Raw genomic sequence first — 17,199 nt, 5'->3', positions numbered from 1 at the left:
GATGGCATCTTCTTTCTAGCTCCTCAAGCCAGAAAACCTTGGAGTTGACCTCGACTCCTCTTTTTCATACTTTTATGTCCATTGCTACTGCGAACTCTGTGGGTCGGAGCCACCTCACCTCTCCCCACCTCCACGGGGCCTGGCCTGCTACCATCTCTCACCTGGATCACTGCACAGTCTCTGAGGGTCGTCCCAAACTCTCTCCTTGCCTCTGAAGGTCAAGCTCTATGCGACTGCTAGAACTTTTGGGAATGAGTTCAGATCCCGTCCCTCTCTCTCGTGCTCCCATCTCATTCAGCATAAAACTGAATACATGCATCCTTTTGTGGACTTGCCTACGCAAGCCCAACCAAGCCTTGTGGCCCCAGGGAGAGGGGAATCAGGCAAGGACAGAGGGGCTGGGTGAGAACAGGAGGGGCAAGTGGTGTGGCCGAAACAGCCCTGGGCTGGGAGTCAGCACCCAGGGTCCTAACCCCTGCTGTGCTGGTTTCAGGCTTTGGGAACATGGGCAAGTTCAATGGCGACATGGGGAAGGACCCCAGGAAGAAGAAGGCAGGTCAGGAGAGGAGCTGGGGAGGGAGAAATGGAAGGAGGGGTACAAGATGAAGGGATTCAGTCTCTTAGGAGGAAAGAGGGCCCTCCCTCCACTGTAGGAGCACCTTAATACATCCTTTGGCCTTAAGGTGGTCATGTGAAGTACAGTGAGAGGGCACTCACACTTAGTTTGCGTCTGTCTCCAGGGCAGAGGGGACTTGGGAGCAGCTGACCAGGGGAACCATAGTTAGGTTGGCCCAAGGACTCTGCTCCTCTGGGGAATATCAGAGCAGAGGGGGATTCCCTCCCCAGAAACCTGTATGCCCAGGTGCCCTCTGATAGAAGACCAGGCACTCCTTAGATAATCTGATGAAACCTGGATTCTCCCAGAAATAGGCACATACATACATGTAGCATTTTTAATTTCATGTGAAATTTATCATGCTTTTTTTTTTAGATTTTTATTTATTTATTTGACAGACAGATCACAAGTAGGCAGAGAAGCAGGCAGAGAGAGAGGAGGAAGCAGGCTCCCCACTGAGCAGAGAGCCTGATGTGGGGCTCGATCCCAGGACCCTGGGATCATGACCTGAGCCGAAGGCAGAAGCTTTAACCCACTGAACCACCCAGGTACCCCAAAATTTATCATGCTTAAAGAAAAGTGTAGTAAGCAGGTAGGACCAGTTTCCAGTTTAAATAATATTAATGACATGAATGTGTAAGAACCCACCTCATGGGGTAAGAAATAGAGCATTTCCTGTACCCTACCAGCCCTTGGGTCTCCCTCCCTCAACACACCCCTTCACTGCTCTCCCCAACTCCAAGGTTACCACTACCCTGTGCTCAGCAACTAATCATTTCTTCCTCTTCCTTTACCACCTGTCAATACTTCCCTAACAATACATGATTTTGTCCTTCTTTGAACTTCATATAAAAGGAAACACACTACAGATAGTTTTGCGACTTCTTTGGCTGAATAGAATGTTTTGGGGACCCACCCAGGACGGTGGCATTCACTCATTTTCATGGCTGCATATATTCTTTCTATTTTATGAGTAATAACTAATTCATGTATTTATTCAATGGTTGAACAACATTTGGATTATTTCCAGTTATTTTATATTTGAACAACACCGCCAATAAAATTGCATACAGATAGTTCCTCTGCATGTAGGCAAGAGTTTCTAGAGCTTCTGTGCTTAGCAAATTGCTGGTTTGTAGGGTATGTGTATGGTTAGCTTTATCAAGGAATGTCAAACTCTTTTCTAAGACGGTCATACCAATTAAAACTCTCCCCCATAGAGTTATTTCTTCACTTCTAATTTCTTTAGATCTTTACATCTTCCCTAACGCTTGGTGTCATTTAAACTTTTAATTTTTGCTGCTCCTTTGGTTGTGACTTTAAGGTGGTTTTTCCTGACTTCTTGTGACATGGAGCACCTTTTCATATACATATTGGCTAATTGTATTTCTTTATCTCCTGTAAAATGGTAGTGTGTTGTTTGTGAAATTTTTTTAAAAAATTTTTAATTTTAATTTTTTAAAGATTTTATTTATTTGAGGGTGGTGCAGAGAGAGAGAGAGAGAGAGAGAGAGCAGGAGCAAGTGGGAGGGGCAGAGGGAGAGGGAGACTCAGACCCCCTGCTGAGCAAGGAGCCTGATGCAGGACTCCATCCTAGGACCCTGGGATCATGAGCTGAACCAAAGGCAGACACTTCACTGACTGAGCCACCCAGGTGCCCCTTGTTCAACTTTTCTTATTGCCCAGAATTTCTTAATATTCTGGGCATGAATATTTGTCAGTTACATTGCAAATATCTTTACTTGGTAGTATTACGTCTTTTCTCTCTATATATCAATAAAGGTTATTCATTTTCATGTGATTTAGTGTGATCTTATTTTAACTTTTATTTGGCATATGTATTTATGCTTTGTTTAAGAAATCCTTCCCTACCTGATATTTTTCTAAATTACAACTTAAAACTTGACAGTTTTTCCCTTCATAGTTCGCTTCAATGTTTTAACTAATGTTGCTTTCTAGATACCAACTTTCAGTCATTAGATGAATAAGTTCTGGGGATCCAAAATACAGAAGGGTGGCCAGCGTTAACAATGGTGTAATACATATTTGAAATTTGCAGGAAAAAAAAATAAAAAAAATACATATTTGAAATTTGCTAAGGGAGTAGATCTTGTTCTCACACAAAAAGGAAACCCTATGTGAGGTAATGGATATGTTAATTAACCTAATTATGATAACCATATTGGGATGTGTATGTATATCAAATGAACACATTATATACTTTCAATATATACAATTTTGTCTATTATACTTCAACAAAGCTGGGAAAACAAATAGCGTTGATTTAAAACGTGTTTTTCTAACTGATGGGGCAAGATTCTCCAGCTCCTTTTCTTCAGGAGTGTCTTGGTGGGGGCACCTGGGTGGCTCAGTGGGTAAAGCCTCTGCCTTCGGCTTAGGTCATGATCTCAGGGTTCTGGGATCAAGCCCCACGTCGGGCACCCTGCTCAGTGGGGAGTCTGCTTCTCCTTCTTCCCCGCTTGTGTTTTCTCTTACTCTCTTTCTCTGAAATAAATAAATAAAATTAAAAAAAAAAAAGAAAGGAGTGTCTTGGCAATGTTATTCCTTACAAATTTCAGAATCAGCTTGCTGGGTTCCTTGAAAATCCCATTGGAATTTCAGCTGTGATTACACTACATCTACAGATCAGTTTAGGGAGAATTGACACTTCTACTGTATTCAGTCTTTCTATCCAAGAACACAGCACATAGCTCCTTATATTTTCCATCTTTAGTAGACACAGCATTTTAAATAGAGCATAGGGGGACTTGCAGATTCCCGCATGAAACCCGTCCCAGAATCCCTCAACATTACTGCCTGTTGGCCTCTCTGCTCTCTTTTCCAGTAATACATAAGAGCCCAATCTTGAAGCTACCTCCTACCTCCCTCCCGCTCCTCCTTCTGGCCCTCTGATATCCATTCCTGGGAAACTGACCAAGTTCAGCTTTTTCAGCAGCCTGGAGATGCCGAATAGTAAACTTTCTAAATGCATTGATTTAGGGTCCCATGACATGAGCTCTAATCCTGGTTCCACCACTTACTGTCTGTGAGATCTTGGCCACGTTCCCCCGCTTCTCTGTGTGTCTCAGTTTCTTCATCTGTAAAATGGGTACGATGGTGATGGCAACAGCGCCCGCCAACGGAATTGTCAAGGAGATTAAAGGAATAGATATATGCAGAGCACTTGAGCGGTGTCTGTCACCGCATAATGGGTAATCTCTTCTTGTTGTTGTTTCAAAAAGTTTAATTTCTCTCTGTCTGTGGGAGGTAAGGTTCTTTTCCAGAATTTTAAGTGAAGTTTATCAGACTTCCCATTCCAGGACAGGGATGGCAGAGCAGATACAGGTTGATATAACAATTATGAGTACAGAGTGGGAAATTGTTTTTAGAAAGAGTTGGGTGGGTTCAAAGCCTGGCCTCACCCCGTGCGTGCTGAGGGACTTTGGTTTCTGAGCCTCAGTTTTTCCATCTGTAAAATGGAGTAACTGTACAGTAAGAGAACCAATGACAAGCACTTTGAGAACACTATTGGAAGAGACTTGTTTATCAGGATTCCGTGATGCCAGCTGTAGCCAGGTCCCCGCAGGTCACTGCTTCTTCCTAGAGGCTGATCCTCTCTGCCCCTTTCCCAGATCACAGACCACACTAGTCTAGCCGATTGCTCAAAGGGCAGATTCCTTGGTCCCATCCCAGAAATTTGGATTCAGTCCATCTACAGTGGGGACCCGGGATCTGCATGTTTATAGCGTGTTTAATTCCTATTTTTTAAAAAATAGAATTCCAGCGCCAGTGGCATGTTTCATGACCACTGTCCCAGGCTGAGCGTGACCAGAGCCATACACACGTAATTTGCCTGGCCGGAGTGCCTTCTTTGTCTCACACTGGTACTCCTTCCTTTTGCTCCTGCCACACTTAGCCAACAGCACACACCTGCTTCCTGGCGGAACTGCCTGTTCCCCGGGAGGGGTGGACGGGCGCCCTCTAGGGATGGAAGGGAGAAAAGCTGCTTCATGCTCAGCTTTGGGGTGACAGTTGTGGAATTACTAGGAAAGGCCACAAAGCCCCCAGAGCAGGTGGGATAGGGATGGGCAAGGGGACAGAGGTGGGAGCAGCACCCTCGTCAAAGTGGTCATTGTGAGGCCTCATCGTGGGGTTGTCCACAGCGAAGCTAAGGGCTCTGGTCCTTCTCTGCGTTTGTGCCCAGGAACCTGAAGACAGTTAGTGTTGGCAGTGCAGGCCATAGTCCATGCACAGAGCACACCTGTCCTCCTCCTTCTCTACCCTCTACCCCCAAGGTGAAAGCTGGACGGTCTTAGGGAAAGGGCAGGGGAACTAGGGAGCCTGGCTCAGGGCGGTGATTTTCTCCCCCTCTTCATGGTAAATGCCATCACTGTCCCCTTCTAGTTTTTCTTTTTTAAAGATTTTATTTACTTATTTGAGAGAGAGAGAGAGAGAGAGAGAGAGAAAGAGAGCGCCCATGAGTCAGGGAGGGACAGAAGCAGAGGGACAAGCAGACGCCCTGCTGAGCAGGGAGCCCAGCAACGCCCTGAGTCCCAGGACACTGAAATCATGACCTGACCTTGAACAACTGAGCCACCCTGCCCCCCCCTTCTAGTTTTTTAGGAGATGGCCAATCCCTGGTCTCCAAAATACAATAAGCCAGCACAGGGACACTCAACTTTCACACTAACTGAGTGGGGCTTCAGATCCTGGCCCTGTTGCCCCCTCGCTGTGTCCCCATGGGCTGACATGCACCTGTCTTCTCTTCTACAATGGGGGCCATCATAGTACTTACCCCACAGGGTAGTTGAAAGGCATGACAGCATCAGGACGGTAAAGTCCTTCAGCAGTGTCTGCACAGACTGAAGACACATGGGTACTTGCTCCAATTTGACAATCCTTCCTTCCCCAGGCATGTACTGGTCCAAAGTACCACATACTAGTTCGTATAATCCCCATTTTTAATGCCCATGATGGTTAGAGGTCTTGTGCGTGGCCGCATGGGGAGGATGGGACAGAAAATGGGATTTGAACCCAGGTCTGGGCTGGCTCCAAGGCACATGCTCTCGATCACTGTTCTTTCTGGTGGCTCAGCCTCTCTCTCTCTGGTCCACCACCTTCTTCATCCTCCCCACCTCCTGCCTGCCCCCTCCCCATATGAGCTCCCCATCTCAGCAGGGCCTTGCCCCCTTCGAGACGCAGTCTGCACCCCAGCACTGTCCGTCATAGCCACTGTCTTCTCCAGTCCTTCTTCCCACCCCAGTCCCCGACTCCCACCCCATCCATCACCCTGTCTCTGTCCTGTTTTGCTTCTTTCCTCCCCTACTCTGTGCCCTTCCCACCTGTCCAAGCTACCCCTCCTTAGCGCTGTAGCCTGCTTACCTCCACTCTTCCTGAGGCTCAAAGGAGAACCCTCCCTTTGCTGCCTCCGTGCCCCCTCCCCTACTTCCCAAGTCACACAGGTCCGTGGCAGAACATGAACCCAGACCCTGGCTCCTGACACAGGGTCCAGGGCTCTTCTCACAGCCCACAGCCCCTCTGTGGAGTGTTTATCAGACCGGACACACCCTGAGGGCTTGCGACAGGGGAAAGGGAAGCTGCGATGGGGACGCTGGCAAAGAAGGTCCAGACCGGCTGGATCCGGGTGCTGACAGAGTCCGAGAGAGGTCAGCATTAGGCCATTCTTTCTTGTTCCAAGGGGCACAAAAACATACCTGCTAACCCTACAATGTGCCACTCTCCCAGTGAGGTGACTCTGTGGCCCGTCCACACTGCCCACAGATAGGAGTGGGCTGAGGCTCCGTTCAGCCCCGACTCTGCCCCACCCCTCCCACTGAACCCCTTCCATGTGCGTGTGTGTCGGGGGTGAGCCAAGGTGACGGGGAGGGGACTTGCAAGGGCCTGAGCCGCTGACCTCAAGGGGGGACATCCACGAGAGGGAAGCCTGTACCTCTGTGTAGTTCAAGGGCAGGGCCGAGCCCAAAACACCTGCTGCGGGGCCTCCAGTCCAGCTCACAGAGGCACAGGGGAGTGTGGAAGGCCGTGTCAGGGATGGACTCCGCCACTCTCTGAGGCCTGAGTCAGTGCTACCCTGGTCTGTGGCAACAAATCCCAGTGTGGGGCCTGTTAGCCTGACAGCTTTGCAAGCAGTCACAAGGCTGGGCAAGGGGCCATGGGAGGGGGAGGATGCTCTTCCTCAAGGTTTTCCAAATCCCGCCAATCATGGCTAATCATTTTGCTAATAATAGGCCCTGTTTTTCTCCCTGTCCTCCACCCCACTCCTAACAGGACTTCCGCTCCCCCTCCCCAGCTCCCCAAAACACTTAGAGGCTAGAGCTTACAGAGGCCTCCCCACCCCTTCCTGAAGCCGAGCAGCGGGGCTAGTCCATGAGAGGGCCTGTGGTTGAGGCCTGCACCAGCCCCGCTTTAAGGGACCTAGAATCAGATAGAGGGAGAGTCTGTCCTGATTTCCCTGTCCCTTTAACCTTGACTGTTGAAGAAGCAAGTTTCAATCTGGTCTCATACGTCTGATCCCCCTTTCACCAGAGGGAAGCTGGCTTTGGGGGGGGGGGGCGGTCATCCACTTGCCCAAAAAGTGTCCAATACAATTGAAGGATAGCATTTTCTTCTCACTTTACTTTTACATTTACCATCTAATTACGACACTGACCTTGGTTTTCCATTTATGACCATGATCTCAAGTTTCTCGAATTATTCATGACTTTTAACTCAAAGATTTTCAAAACTGTGGAATAGTTCAGCCTTTCATAAAAAGATAGACATCACCTAATAAACAGCTCACTAGCTTAAGAAACAAAAACACAAGCAATATGATTGAGGTCCCTGTGCATTCCTCCCCAGGTGTGTCTCTGTCCTCCCTCCTCCCTGGCCAACCGCTGTCCTCACGTAATGCTGATTATTCCCAAGCATGTAACTGTGCTTTCACTGGGTAGACACACAGACAGATACAGAGATACAGAGATACATATGGGTCTACACACAAAGAGATACATATATCCCTAAAATTATAAATGTGTATTCCTAAAATGTTGTGTCTTGATAGCTGAACCTCTAACAATACAAATTTGTATTATCAGGTCCAGTTACCTGCAGATGGTTTTTTTTTTTCTTTTCAGTATAACAGAATTCATTGTTTATGCACCACACCCAGTGTGCCCTCCATAATACCCACCACCTGGCTCCCCCAACGTCCCACCCCCCGCCCCTTCAAAACCCTCAGGTTGTTTTTCAGAGTCCATAGTCTCTCATGGTTCATCTCCCCTTCCAATTTCCCTCAACTCCCTTCTCCTCTCCATCTCCCCATGTCCTCCGTGTTATTTGTCATGCTCCGCAAATAAGTGAAACCATACGATAATTGACTCTCTCTGCTTGACTTATTTCACTCAGCACAATCTCCTCCAGTCCTGTCCATGTTGCTACAAAAGTTGGGTATTCATCCTTTCTGATGGAGGCATAATACTCCATAGTGTATATGGACCACATCTTCCTTATCCATTCGTCCGTTGAAGGGCATCTTGGTTCTTTCCACAGTTTGGCGACTGTGGCCATTGCTGCTATGAACATTGGGGTACAGATGGCCCTTCTTTTCACTACATCTGTATCTTTGGGGTAAATACCCAGTAGTGCAACACCTGCAGATGTTTTTAAAACATTTCTGAGCCTCATTTTTTTTTTTTAAAGATTTTATTTATTTGACAGAAGGAGACACAGCAAGAGAAGGAACACAAGCAGGGGGAGTTGGAGAGGGAGAAGCAGGCTTCCCGCTGGCAGGGAGCCCGATGCGGGGCTGATCTCAGGACCCCGGGTCATGACCTGAGCCAAAGGCAGATGCTTAACCGACTGAGCCACCCAGACGCCCCATCCTGCAGATATTTTGTAGTACAGTTCTGTGAATATTTTTTTCTTCCTTAGAATTTTCTTAAAAACACATTCTTTTCTCTAGCTTGCTTTATTGTAAGAATACAGTCTAGAAAACCTATACCATACAAAACATGTCTTAGTCGACTGTTGATGGGATCAGTAATGCTTCTGATCCACGCTTGGCTATTAGTGTTGGTCAAGGTCAACCATCTTTCTGTGTGTGCCTGCGAGGCTTAACACACCCAGAAAAGTGCATCAATCCTCATAAATACGTCCATAAAATCATTACTCAGACCACTACAAAAAATGACCAGCACCCCAGAAATCCCCCTGTGCCTCCCCTAGTTACTATCTGTCTCCTCCCTCCTCCCAAAGTAGCCACTCCCTTGACCTCTAATAGCCCAGAATCCCTGTGCCTGTCTAAACAATAGAAAATATCATTTTGTGCGTGTTTCAAGTTTATACAAATGGCATCATTCTGCACGAATCTTTCTGCAAATGTTCTTGAGATTTTTCCATGTTGATGCTTGAGCTTCCTTTTAAAAACAAATGCATTTAATTAAGAAGAGTGAGTTGATTTCAAGGAAAACCCTGAGGGTATCCTAGGACAAGCTGAGCACGGGTGTCAGCGTTGAGAAAACATGGGTTCTGGTTCCACTCTCTTCCCCTTTTACAGGTATGAAAACTGAGGCCGGGGAGCTAAGAGCCAGGCCCCCCCTCCCCCCACTGGGTCAGTCTGCAAGTTCAAGTCCCAGCTGGAACAAGGGCCTTGGCTTCAAAATGCCTGAGGCCAGAGATCTTTTCCACTACGTCAAGCTGGCAAGAAACATTTCCCTCCACCCAACCCCACTGCGACAGATAGCAACTGTGTTTCCTAGCCAAGGTTAGTTCTTGACTTTGAACTGCAGAAAGTAAACTGTTTTCATTGAATTGTTTTAGGGTGAAGCCTGGGATGGGAGCGGTATGGTATTGTGGGGACACGGCAGCTGTCCAGCCTTCAAAGTTATGACAAGTCTTCTACTTGGCAGCCCACCTCGGTGACCTATATTTTAATATGTGTTATTAGATTATTGCTAATGAGACATTTTAAGGATAAAAGAATTATGCTAGCCGCCGGGGCCTCGGTAAACGTACAATTGAATTAAGGGCTGAAATTGTTTAGGACTCTGCTAGACAACCTGTCCCCCAGGCTGGGCCTGAATGGAGAGATTAAGCTTTAGAAATTACACAGGAAAAAAATAAGTATAATTGATCTAAGGTAACTTCAGTCGTCTAAATTAAATAATGTGATTGTTACAGGCAGAAAGGATCGAGATGAGGAGCTGGACGGAAAAGGCTCGCTATCTGCAAACAAAGTTAGAAGTGAAAGCCCCAGGGAATTGACTTTTTCCTGAGTAGGCTGAACACCCTCTGGATGGCTTTGAGAGTCCGCTGGGGGATTAGCAGGGACTGGACCCTGTCTGAGCGTCCTAGAATCTGAGGTTTGGCAGGGACCGCCGAGCACTGTCCTTAACCAGCCTCTACCTAACGCATGAGCTCTTCTAGCTCTTTCCAGCCCCCCCAGGGTCAGGACGGGGATGTGGTGGGGCGGTGGGGGGGAGAACTCGTGCCCCCCCCATCCTTTAGGCAGGCTGTCCAGTGTCGTTGTCACTCTTGATTAGAAGACATGACTCTGCAGGTAACTGGCCAGCTGCTTTGGGGTAGCTTGTACCCCACCCATGAGTCCTGCCCCCTGGAACACCAAAGATCAGGTCTATCCTGATCTTTGGGAGCAAGGTCCCACCCCTCCCATGCCGTCATCTGCCATGCATAGTTAGTTATGTGTGACCAGATCTCAAGTGGGGACAGTGCATTTGCACGATGGCAGAAGACCCAAGGCTGACCTCCAGGGAACCCATACAACCTCCCCCCAAATATGGCTGCATCTAATACCTTCAAGCCCATAGTTAACCCTTTAAAAAAATGCCAGTTGACATCAAGTGTTACATTAGTTGCAGGTATAAAATATAGCGATTCAGCCCTTCTATACAGGACTCAGTGCCCATCATCATAAATGTGCTCTTAACCCCATCACCCTCTGAAACCATCAGTTTGTTCCCTGTACTTAAGCATCTGGTATTTTGTTTTATTGGTGGGTTTTTTTTGTTTGTTTGTTTTTTGTTTGTTTTTTTTGGTCTCTTTTTTCTTTGTTCTCTTTCTTGGATTCCACATACGAGTGAAATCATACGATATTTTCTTCCGCTGACCGACTTAGTTCACTTGGCCCAATTACTCTCTAGCTCCCCCCATGTTGCAAATGGCAAGATTTCCCTCTTTGTGATGGCTGAGTCATAGTCCATGGTGTGCGTGCGCCATGACTTCTTTATCGGGATTCTTCTGTATCTTGGCTACTGTACATTGTGCAGCTATAGACATGGGGTACATGTATTTTTCAAATTAGTGTTTTCTTATCTGTTGGGTAAATATCTGAAGTGGAATTATTGGGACATAATAGGGTAGCTCTATTTTTAACTTTTGGAGGACCCTCTGCACTGTTTTCCAGAGCGGCCGCACCAACGTGCATTCCCACCAGCAGTGAGAGAGGGCTCCCCTTTCTCCGCATCCTCGCCAACCCCTGTTGTTTCTCATGTTGTTGATGTTAGCCATCCTGACAGGTGGGAGTGTGTCTCAGTGTGGTTCCGACCGGCAGTTCCCTGACGACGAGTGATGTTGAGCAGCTTTTCATGTGTCTGTTGATAATTTGGGAGTCTTCTTTGGAAAAATGTCTCTACGTGTCTTCTGCCCATTTTTAACTGGATTACTTGTATTTTTGGTGTTGAGTTGTACCATTTCTTTATATATTTTGGATACTAACCCCTTATAAGGTATGTCATTTTGCAAATACTTTCTCCTACTCCGTAGGCTGCCTTTTTGTATTATGGATGGTTTCCTCTATGTCACCCACCAACCTGCCCTTTTTTTCTTCTCTCCACCTCCCTCCCTCCCTTCCTGAGCAACTACTGTATGTCAGGGACAGAGCTATGACACGGGACTACAGCAGTAAACAAGACAGCAAAGTCTCCTGCTTAAAATCAAGGAGAAGCTGAAGGCTAAAACACATTAACTAAGCAAATAAATTAGATATCAGGGGATCCTTACAAGGGCTTGAAAACCACACCAGAGTGTGGGCTAACTCAGAAAGCCTGGGGAGGGCTGTGGGCTGGGAAGGCTCTCAGGGAAGCCTCTCCAGGGCCTCCTAAGAGAGAACGGAGGATGAGACGGGCTCAGCCCTCCAGAGAGCAGGGAGGAGAGACAGGTGGAGAAAGAACCGGCAGAGGTCGGAGTGGGCAGAGCAGCAGGAAAGGCAATGCCTTCCAGAGGAGATGGTGGGAGAGGGAAGGAGGAGGCAGGCAATGGCCTGATTTTAAGGCACCCATTGTCTACCGTGGGGAGGACGGCGTGTATGGAGGAAGCCACTGCCGATGGCTGAAAAGGGGGAGTGCACGACTGAGGTTGTATGGGTCTGTCTGGCCAGCGTGTGCAAGGTGGAACCTGGCCAGAAGTTCTGGAGACACCAGGGGAGATGAGGGTCTGTGAGGAAGAACAGCTGAGACCCCCTCCCAGGCAGGAGAAGGCGGAGGAATGCAGGCAAGAACAGTCTGGAGACATTGTCCAATTCTGAAAAAACATCGAGAGACCCTTAGAGACTAAATTCTCTCTAGTTCTTTAGAGATATGACTGTCCTGGCCCAGAGAACTGCCTACCTTGCCCAGTCCTGCTGGGAAACCATCTTGGGGCTCTTCTCTGTCTTTCAAAGTGGGACAAACAGGATCAGCTTCAAAGGCTGCGGGCCCTTGGAGCCCCGGGGGGTCTGGGGTGGGGTGGGGAGAGCCCGAGCTTCGGGCTGGCCGGTGCACAGGGCAGAACACAGATGCTGACTGCTCTGAAGTACGTCGTCTGTTAACGAAAAGTTGCCTTTCAGTTTGTGGAACAGGAGAGATCTCTGTTCCTCAAAGCCCGTTATTGAGTGGGAGAGACTCCTGTACTAATTCCCAGAGAAAAATGTCCTTTAAAGCAAAAGGACATGCTGGAACTTGAGTGGCATGAACTTCTTTCTCTGTGAATTCAGGAAGGAGAAAGAATGGACTCTTGCACACATCAGTCCTCCCCATCGTACTTGGCACAGGGTCCGTTCCTCAGGCCTCAGTTTTCCCTTCTGTATAATGGGTGAAATGATTGCCAATATTCACTCGTGTCTGATATCTCCGTCCTCACTGAGAGGGAGGGATGTGTGGTGAACTGAGGGGCGTTGCACCCGGGAGCAAGTGGACAATTTTGAGAAAATGGGTAGCCCTCTGCCCATCTAGTCATGTCCTGGGATAGAGCAGGGGGCTGCCCGGGACCAGGTAAGAATCAGATGAGCAGGGCAGGCTGGGGGCAGGATGGGCTGACTGCTACAGAGGGCCTCATGTCAGTGTGTAATTACGTTTTACCGACTTCTTCTGTTGTTTTGGTCACCTGGGGTCTTTGCAAAACTTTCATTATTTTCCCACTGTCTGCTTTTCCTTTTTCTTTTTCTTTTAATTTTTTTTTCCTGTTCAGACATTGAAATTAGCTCAGTAACTCAGTCATTTGACTTCTTATGAATTCCAGGCTCCCGTGTCCAGGCTGCCCATTCTCCGTCCTGCCTCTTAGGAGCCCGGCTTATGCTTTGGCTCTTCGCGGGCCGAGAAGGCTATCGATGACCCCCTGCTCCCTTCTTCTGCCAAGTGCCATGGTTCTGCAGGTTGCCTTACACTTGTCACACTTCCTGAGCCAATGGCTCCAAGTCCCATTTCTAGAGTAGAAAGAGAATTCTGAAGTTGCTGCATATTTTCTAAAATAACACCAAGATCTCCAAATAAAGCAGATCAGCTGAATGTCATAAGATAAATCACAAGATTTCTAGGATGGGGAGGAGTGGGGGGGAAGGGACTCCAGAGTTCATCCAAAGCAGCATTCCCTTTCCACTGTGTCACCCCTAAGCTCTGGCCGTTTAGCGTGCTTGCATGCCTCCCATGATGGAGTGCTTACTTCTTGCAAAGGCAATGAACTCCCCCTTCAGACCACGCTGGTTCTTCGGGAGTCCTTTGGTTAAGCTTTGGTTAAGGCCCTGGATTTAGCCCATGGAGCCACACAAAGGAAGGTGACTCCGTCCTTCTAGACAACAACCCAGCAGATGTCGGAGGACGGGGATAATGAGTCTCCCTTCCCACTCCCAACACCACCCTCCCCCCCACCCCCACCTTGGATTCTCTGTTCTCGGGGCCAAGCATCCAGCCCGGCTGCCTTTAAGTATTAAGAGACTTGATTCCAAATCACAAGTCCCAGAATCGCCTTTGGAATTCAGCGGCTGCCAGGGACATCAAGGCTAATTGCCCAAGAGGCCGTGGGGACACAGCTCTTCCCCTCCCCAGTCATTGACTTTCTCAGGTCGCGTTGATCTGTTTTGTATTGATTGCATCACAGTGAAACACGAACATCCGCACAGCTTCACCGCCCTGGGGAGACCTGCTTGTCATCTCCAGCGGAGGACAGGCTCTAACCGGTTGTGATCACTCACATAGGTGCTGAGGGTCACTAAAGCAGCTGTGGCATCGACCAGCCAGGTGTCAGGGTCCATGGTGGGAGGAGCTGCCTGTTTCGGGGAGCTCTGTCTGGCCGCTCTCAGTTCTGGAGAGGGCATGAGCTTTCCAGTCGACCCCAGACCCCTTCCTTCTCGTCGGCCCTGCTCACTTAGCTTTCAGCCGAGTCTGCGGCCCCTGTCCTGGCACTTCGGTCTCTCTGGTCCCCGTGTGGCCCCTGTGGTGGTTGTGCTTTCCTCTGCAAGTGGACCCAGGGCTGTCCATGCATGTCCACCTCCCTAGCCACCGCTAACCCTCCACCGGCACTCCTGCCATGTGAGCATTGCCGTGTGTTTTCTGACCAGGTCAAGTGCCTTTGGCCCTTCTGGTCTTCACACATGTCATGCCCTCTGCCTGATCCTCCCCGCCCCGCTGCCTTTGTCTGCTAAACCTGCATCACCTTGTGTGATCGGCTTTGAATGAGGTCCCTTTCTCTGAGTGCAGGCACCATGCCGACCCTCTCTTCTCCAAGCCATCCTTGGCCAAGAGGTGGGTTCGAGTTTGCACTTCTCCCACGTGGGAAGCGAGAAAAAAAATCACAGACTGAGCACGCCACAGAACTTAGCATCTACTTGGATTCAGTTCCAAACTCGTGCAAGAGAGGAAATAGAATCTGATAAAATCATTGTTATTGTTACCCTTAAAGGACTTGAGAGGTGTTTTTTTTTTTAAGATTTTATTTATTTATTTGACAGACAGAGATCACAAGTAGGCAGAACAGCAGGCAGAGAGAGAGGAGGAAGCAGGCTTCCCGCTGAGCAGAGAGCCCGATGTGGGGCTCGATCCCAGGACCCTGAGATCATGACCCTAGCCGAAGGCAGAAGCTTAACCCACTGAGCCACCCAGGCACCCGGACTTGAGAGTTTTAATGTGTGTTTCGTATCATGCGGGGGTTAAGTGGAGAAGCAAGTGAGAAAAAGTAAGGCAGACAGCAAAACCAGAGTGAGACCCCAGCGTGATGCCCCTCCGGGAGGATGACTGCCCATCATAGGGCCTGGCCCGCTATTCCAGGGTGGTGAAGGCAAACCGGGCTGACCCAGCTCAGCACACCCTGATTCCTGAAAAGCCTGGCCGGAGTGGCCTAGCAGGCATGGCGACACCCAGCCCAGGCTGGGGCCTCTGCCCCGGGGGGGATGCCCAGAGTAACCCCTGGGGCACCCAGGCCAACCTTGGGAGTACTTGGCAACAGGTAGATTCTCCACATTTATAAGCTGGGGACAGGGGACAAACCTAGATCTGCCAGCGGGCTCTTTATGCTGCCAGAGGAAGAAGGAGTATCATGGAAGTGTGGCCTCTACCATTTTGGGGGCAAACAGCAGTTTCTGTGAGCTGAGGCTGGGAGGGGGTGGCCGTTCTCCTTGGGCCTGACCCACTCTTTGCTCTAAGTGGGAGCACATTAACTATTTTTTTTTTTAAGATTTTATTTATTTATTTGAAAGAGAGCGAGAGAGAGCAAGGGCATGAATGGGGGGAGGGCAGAGGGAGAGGGAGAAGCAGACCCCCTGCTGAGCAAGGAGCCCAATGCGGGGATCGATCCCAGGGCACTGAGGTCATGATTTGAGCCAAAGACAGATGCTTAACTGACTGAGCCACCCAGGCATCCCCATTTTGGCTATTCCTGATCTTACCGATGCAAAGTGAGCCCCATTGTTCTTAGGATGAACCAGTGAGGAAACATAAACACAGAGGCTCACGGTTGAGAGAGGTCCACAGAAATGGGTGTTACCCGACAAGATCTCGCCCTGGTAGACTGACTGTTTTCCCCCTAAATATGGAAGAAGTGAAGTTGCTGACTCTTGCTTTTAGGTATTTTCTCACAAGATTACAGGAGCAGAAGGCTTCCCCATCCAGCAGCCCCTTCTCCAAACACACACATCGAGAGTCTGCTGGCCACGTCTTGTCTCTCCCTCATGCTGGAGAAGGGCCTCTGGAAGGAACGGCACTCACCTGGGAGCAGCGTTCCCCGACCTTCTCTAAAGGACAAGAGCCAGGTTTGGGGGAACTGTGGGGACTCATGGGGTGGTCTGGCCCAGGCTGCGAGGGATGAATCCCTAAATGAGCCAGTGGCTCCCATTGGCAGCCCCAGTGACTTTCAGCGGGGCGGGGGAGTGCTCCTCCTCCCTCCGGGCTCCCGAGGAGAATGCTGGGAATTGCAGGCCCCCTGCCAGGGAGAGAACCAGCCCACTGCGGCACCTGTGCCCAGAAAGTTCCGTAAGTGCAGAAGGACCTCCTGAGAGAAGAAGACTGGACACCAGTTTGTAGTGTTGGTTTTCTGCACTCGGATTCCCTCCTCAGAGCCTCGAGATCTCACCGTGTCTGGTCAAACATTGCATCTTGGCGTGAAGCATGCTTTGAGGAACCGGGGAATGGTGGTGTCTACTCCTGGGCGAAGAGCCTAGAGACAGGGCAGTAGCTCTGGGGAATGAAGGAGCAGGGTGGTGGCCAGGAGGGAGGGGTGACAGGTGACAGGAAGGATAGATGGGTGGGATATGTAACCCCTTCTCCGGGTTTCTCAGAAAGACCGTGGCTGGGGTGCCTGGGTGGCTCAGTGGGTTAAAGCTTCTGCCTCCGGCTCAGGTCATGATCCCGGGGTCCTGGGATCGATACCCACATCGGGCTCTCTGTTCAGCAGGGGGCCTGCTTCCTCCTCTCTCTCTGCCTGCCTCTCTGCCTACTTGTGATCTCTGTCAAATAAATAAATAAAATCTTAAAAAAAAAAAAAGAAAGAAAAAAGAAAGACCGTGACTCCAACCTCCCAAGAAACGTGGGTTTTTCATAGTTGCCGAAGATCAAGGCTTAAACCATCATAGATTGGTTTCCCAGCCTGTGACGCAGATTTGGCCCCAGGTAGTTATATCTGGGAGGTGACCGCAGGCAGCAGGAGGGAAGGAAGAGGACAAGCGACCTCTAGAAGGAAGAGGACAAGCGACCTCTAGAAGGAAGAGGACAAGCGACCTCTAGAAGGAAGAAAGACCAACCTAAGCGGGTGTTCTCAGGGTTGTGCTGTGAGCAACGGGGGTTCGGCTCTGCCAGTTCCTCCCAGAAGCTACTTGCACAGAG

Source organism: Enhydra lutris, unplaced genomic scaffold, assembly GCF_002288905.1.
Source record: "Enhydra lutris kenyoni isolate GAN:26980312 unplaced genomic scaffold, ASM228890v2 scaffoldscaffold54, whole genome shotgun sequence".
In the NCBI taxonomy this organism is placed as follows: Eukaryota; Metazoa; Chordata; class Mammalia; order Carnivora; family Mustelidae; genus Enhydra; species Enhydra lutris.
This window is presented reverse-complemented; position numbering follows the sequence as displayed.